At 42.8% G+C, this 6,000-nt stretch overlaps 1 long non-coding RNA gene across 2 annotated transcripts in view; it reads left to right on the top strand.

Annotated features, from left to right (window-relative positions):
* The first annotated feature begins 326 nt into the window (after positions 1-326).
* LOC132362431 (uncharacterized) overlaps positions 327-6,000 on the top strand; it is a 95,641-nt gene continuing 89,967 nt past the window's right edge. For both annotated transcript variants that reach the window (XR_009502373.1, XR_009502372.1), the window contains exons 1-2: positions 327-474; positions 5,420-5,519. This is a non-coding gene — a long non-coding RNA (uncharacterized LOC132362431). The remainder of the gene's footprint in view (positions 475-5,419; positions 5,520-6,000) is intronic.

Below are 6,000 nucleotides of genomic sequence, written 5' to 3'. Positions count from 1 at the left end.
AGTGTTTCCTAGTCACCCCAAATGAGACGTTATCGGAAATGAAACCATCCTTCGGGTAGATAAAACCAGTATTGGAATTGACTACATCTGAGTGGAAGAGATCTTTTGCACAAAGTATCCATTTCCTCATCAGGATGCTCTCAAGCTAACATGCAAGCCCAGGAGTTTTCCTGACCCCACGGATATTTGTGATGGGGGTGTCCAGAGAAGGAAAACTCCAGGGCTTGATCACATGCATGTGAAACAATGGGTACATTGAAAATCAAATGCCAAGAAGAAGAATGTTCATGGCTTTCTGGGGCTTGATCCTTTCCAGATCTGGCAAAACTGGGCCACACATTTCCCGGGATCTTGGTGCCCAACTCTGTGCTTCTGAAGCCCATCATCCTAGATGAGTTCGGGGCAGTATTACAACCAAAGAAAGAAATTTGCTGATGACAGGAACATGGTTCTCCCAGGAATAAACATGAACAGGTGGGTGAGCAGCAGATTCTTAAATACTGTGCCACTGCAAGAGAAGGAAAAGAGAAGATGCAACATTTGCACTGGCAAAAATAGCCTGTCTTTAATAACAACTTTACACTGTTAATGCAAATGATATGTTAAACTTGGTGGGGGAATGGCATGCTATTGCCACCATTGTTTGGTAGGACAATTAACAGTGTTAGTAGAATCCCCGCTGGGCACTTGTACGGTACTTAACACTTTCAAAGGCCCTGACAGGCTGCAATTCATTGTAAGGCTTTTCACGTGCTTTCTCTGGCCTGACGGTGCTTTAGAAGCATGTAAATAACTCTTTTCTACACTTATGCCTTAACGCAGTAGCTAGCTTGGTTTATATCCTCAACTGACAGGTTTTAAAAGTGCTGTAACCATGTAAGAAGTCAAATTATGGACTAGTTAGCAACCCAATCATTAGCTTGAGACTCTAACCTTAGTTATGGAGAATAAATAATATTAATTTCTCTTCCTGGTTTTCACTTTTCTGTGCCAAAATACCCCATTAATGAAGCCCCAGAGAACACAAAATTTTTAATCAGATTTTAGAAATGCACATGCACCAACCTTGTCAATAATAAGAAAAACTTCATGGGCCAAAAAACATTTTTATCTTTGCTCCCGTCCCCACAGAATTTACCATCCATACTACCGACCAAATGTGTGAAAGCAGTCTATCCTATAAATGACTTGTCGTACATTTTTATTGGCTCAAGACAGGTATTACTTTTAAAGGTTTTTTTTTTCCCCTTTCACCTGAATTCCTCTCCCCCTATTGATTTTTTTATTTTATTTTTTAAATTTTATGGCTGTGTTGGGTCTTCGTTTCTGTGCGAGAGCTTTCTCTAGTTGCGGCAAGCGGGGGCCACTCTTCATCGCGGTGCGCGGGCCTCTCACTATCGCGGCCTCTCTTGTTGCGGAGCACAGGCTCCAGACGCGCAGGCTCAGTAATTGTGGCTCACGGGCCCAGTTGCTCCGCGGCATGTGGGATCTTCCCAGACCAGGGCTCGAACCCGTGTCCCCTGCATTGACAGGCAGACTCTCAACCACTGCACCACCAGGGAAGCCCAAGACAGGTATTACTTTTGAGGATGATACTTCAATCTCTCTTGGATTATTTTTCATAGTTTATGGTGTTCTTTCTCTAGGTTGTGACAAAGATTCTTTGCTTGACCAAACTTTAGTCAGGCTCCTGAACCTTCTCCTAGGCGCAGCCATATACCTCCTTATAAAATCTAGTTGTAGCCAGAACCCTGCTAGGTCAGTTTAAAAGAGCTCCTCATCATCCATATCTAATCAGGTTCCTCATCTTCCCCTGTCCTCCAAATGATGTCTCATCACCCTGGCCTGTCTTCAGCAAAGATCAGGTTAAGTCAGTTTAGCCAGAATCCCCCTAACCCCTGATGGTTCCCCTTAGTGATTTTCCATCCACTGATCCCTATCCTGCTCCTTGGTTATAAATCCCCACTTGCCCATGATGTACTGGGAACTGAGCTCAGTTCTATACTGAGATCTCTATTTCCCCTACAGTCTTGAATATAATATTTTTATCACTTTAACTACCATCCAGTTCTGGTTTCTTTTTGACAGTTAAACAACTACATTTACATATTTATTGTCCACTTTTAGGAATATTGCTCTAACTAAAAATAAATACCTATGGACAAGTTAGAAAAATAGACTTTCAACTTTTCCTTATGCTAAAAAACAGCATAAAAAACATAAATGTTTAAATCAATGCAGCATTAATTCAGCAATACTTTCTACACACAAAGCATATGCTAGGCTTAAGGATACCATGATGAATAAAACGTGATTTTTGCCTTTAAAGATTTCACAGCCTATCTGGGTAAGGAAAAATGTATATGTGGAATAAAGTAGAGTGGTGTTTAAAATAGAGATGTGCCATAGATAGATAGATAGGAAGGAGGAAGGGAATGAGGGAGGGAGGGAAGGAAGGAAGGAAGGAAGGAAGGAAGGAAGGAAGAAAGAATAGAAGGAAGGAAGGACGGAGACACAAAGGAAAAAATTCATACATGGGGTGATCAGAGAAAGCTAGAGTGAGGAGATACCATTTTAACTTAACTATGAAGGTTAAGTAAGCAGTTTTTAACTTAACTATGAAGGTTAAGTAAGCAGTCACCAGTTAGACAAGGAGAAAGTGGTTCTAGGCAGAGGGCAGGGTACCACCAAAGCAAAGATGGAGAAGTAAAAAGACGCATGGCACTGCCCCCCAATACTCCTGGAGCCCAAGGATATGAGCACAGTATGAAGTCAATGCTCAGTAAGCCTTTGCTGAATGCACAAATGCATGCATGAAGGAGGGAATCCAGAAACATAAGCCATTGATCTAAAAATTGGGACAGTCCTGAGAAGCTGATCTAGCTAAAGTGAGTCATTGGACAGAAGGCAATGGATGGACTAGTGAGTTTGTGAAAGGCAGATGATAGGCGCTAGAACTCTAACTGCATTTCTCACTGGGATGAAGCTTTTGACATGGGCAAATTTGCAGCAGAAAAACATCAAAACTGGAAGAGACATTAGAGAACATCTAATTCCATCCCAAGAGGTTACATCGATGGACTCAAGGTCCAGATTCTGTGTCCAGCGGTGGTACCCCCAACAGTCACCTGATCTATCACAGCCAAGGCCTCTGACCATGCTGAAGGAAGGAAGAAACATAGGAAAAAGAAAAAGTGGTATATAAGAAGAAAAGCCGGCAAGCAGGCAGGCTGGCTGGCCTGTGGACCCCGGCTTGAGATTTGGCCAGCATTTGGTTTATTCTTCAGCATCTTGCTGGAAGGGAAACTCCCTTGAGTCCAGTTCCCATCAGAGCAAAGAAATGGCTTTTCACAGCCTACTACACAGAAACAAGCCTGCCTTCAATCCCTCTTGAGGAAGAAGGGCTTTTGTGGTACTTCAGCAGCGTTGTTGGTCCTTTTTTCCCCCACTTCACCAGGGCAACTGGTTGCAAGTTTCCAGCCCAGCCCTTCAACTCTTACAGGAAATTCCTAGAGACTAATTAGTCTGGCTACAAAGTCTTTGGCAGCTCAGCTCTGAAGCCCTCCTTTGAATTCTAAAGGAACCAGCAGGGGCACCTGGGCCTCTGCTCTTGGGCTTCCCCCAGCCTTGACTCAGAGAACTGGGGGGACGGGTTTCCCAAGTAGAACAAAACTGACCCTTGATTTCTTTGCCTCAGCTTTTTCCTACACCAGGTGTCCTGAATTAAATATTCTAACTACAGAAGAAGGGTTTTTAAACCCAGAGGTTCTTACATGTTAGCATGCATCAGAATCACCAGGAAGGTTTATAAAGTGCAGAATGCTGGTCCTCACCCCCAGTTTCTGATACAGTAGGTTCAAGATGAAGCCTGAGTGTGCATTTGCAACAAGTTCCCAGATGATGCTAATGTTTGTGTGTCATGGCCCACCCTTTGAGGATCATTAAATCAGGAATCGGATCTTGCATTTTTTTTTTCTTGCAAACAGGTTGTTTTCTGCCAACCTATACCTCAAAATTGCCCTCTGTCCTTCTCCTTGGAAACAAAATCATTTCATTGAGTAGTTACTGTTCAATCTACTTATTGCTACAACAATTTTGTTCCTGGCATCCAGAGACATTCCTAATTTTATTTCCTGCCCTTCTTCTCTAGAGCAGAATCTTATTTATAACCTCCAGGCCCAAATACATGTATAATAGGAACAGCAAAACAATACAGCCCAGAGAACAATGACAGTGTTCTTTCCTAAGAAAAAGGAACTTCATCTGAAAGCTTATGCAAGCTTTAGACAAAAAAATGTGGTTCCATGTACATGGAGTGATGGTAAATTTCCTGCTCACATTCTAATAGGCTGTGTTGGTGAGGAAATGTTTTCTCTGGAGAAGGCTAGGAATTGGTGCCAGGATTAATTAAGGCGTAAAGGTGAGTGACTCTTTTCCTCTGTTGAATAGAGTCTATTCCATGTGGCCTTGCTTGCTCTAGTAATGCCAGACAAGGTAAGGTGTGAGTTTCCCCACTGCTGCCCTGAGCCCTCCTGCAGCAGATGCCAGGGCAAGGCCCTTACTGGGGTAGAGGGGTTGGGTAAATCCACACATTCCTACGCATAATGATTTTTCACATGTTGGACCACTTCTGAGGAGGGAAGTAAGCTCTGTGGGCAGTATTTCCGAGCTCATGAGAAGACAATTAGAAGCCAGTTTTGGAGATGGCCATTTGGGGCCCCTGGATGGATGGCCTGGGTTGGGGATAGAGAGCAATGTAGTACACTCTGGAGGTTACCAGATAGCAAAAGCTACAGTTATTCGCAGGTGGCATGGAGCTGGGGGTGGGGCAGCAGAGTGGGAGCTAAAGGGTCATGAAATGTGGATTGAACATAGTAGACAATGTCTCCAAGAAAGAAATGACAGAGGGTTGTGGAGAGTTGTGATGGGTAGACATGAATTTTGGGAAGAAACTGTTCAACCCACTAGGAGATGAGGTAGAGGATGAAGGAGATGTCAGCTGACAAAGAAAGGGGCTTGTGGAATGGGTAGGTGAAACATGGGTCACGTTGAAGAGACTTGGCAGGTTATCACCTTAGCTCCACCATTCTAGGTACAAATTATTCGATGGGAATATTTCACCTAAACCTTGAGTGTTCTTCAAGTTTCCATGTTGAAGCCATTCCAGCTAACAGTCTTGCCATTTTTTTACAAACTATATTACTCCTCCTTTCCACAATAAGGTGCTTGGTGCTGGGTTTATACAAAATGACCAAAATAAAATCTCTAAAGAGAAGAAGCGAAAGGATAACACTTTCCAACTCTGAGATCAGTGTTTGGTTAGACAATCTCCATCTTTTATGGGTGTCTTTTGTGCTCTTTGCCAGGTGTTGCCTCACATCTAACTCTATTCTGTTTGTTTCTTACCACTTTCTTGTAGAAATCCAGACTTCAGCCTAGAAGCCAAGCTCCATGAGGGCAGGAACTCTGACTGCTTTGTTCACAACCGTATTCTCAATGCCTGGTACCTGCCTCACACAGTATGTGCTCAGTAAATGTTTGTTGAATGAATAAAGAGAGGGAGGGGTGCAGGGCAGAAAACTGGGGAAAAGGAGAAGAAATATTTCTGAATAGTGAGTCTGGCCTAGAGTCCCTTTAACTGGTGCCACCACTTTGGATGATACACCTTAAATTCTCATAACTGCACCTTGCTTCTCTGAAAAATAGGGATAATTAGGCCTGTCTTGCAGTCTTGCTTTGGGGATTAGAAGAACATATGTAAAATACTCACCTCTGCATCTGAGGCAGAGTAGGAACTCAGTAAATTATAAGCATTATTGTTATTATTGGTTTATTCCATATATTCAGTCATTCTGCTGTTCTTTCAACGATAGCTGAGACCATCCTTAGAAAATCAAGCCTATGTTAATCCGTGTAGTTTGCAATTTGGTGTTTTTAAACTCAGCAATATACTCTCTTCTTCTTATTTTCTCTTTTCTCAATTGAAAAGATGCCCAGAAG

This window comes from Balaenoptera ricei, chromosome 3 (genome assembly GCF_028023285.1).
Source record: "Balaenoptera ricei isolate mBalRic1 chromosome 3, mBalRic1.hap2, whole genome shotgun sequence".
NCBI lineage: Eukaryota > Metazoa > Chordata > Mammalia > Artiodactyla > Balaenopteridae > Balaenoptera > Balaenoptera ricei.
This window is presented reverse-complemented; position numbering and strand designations above follow the sequence as displayed.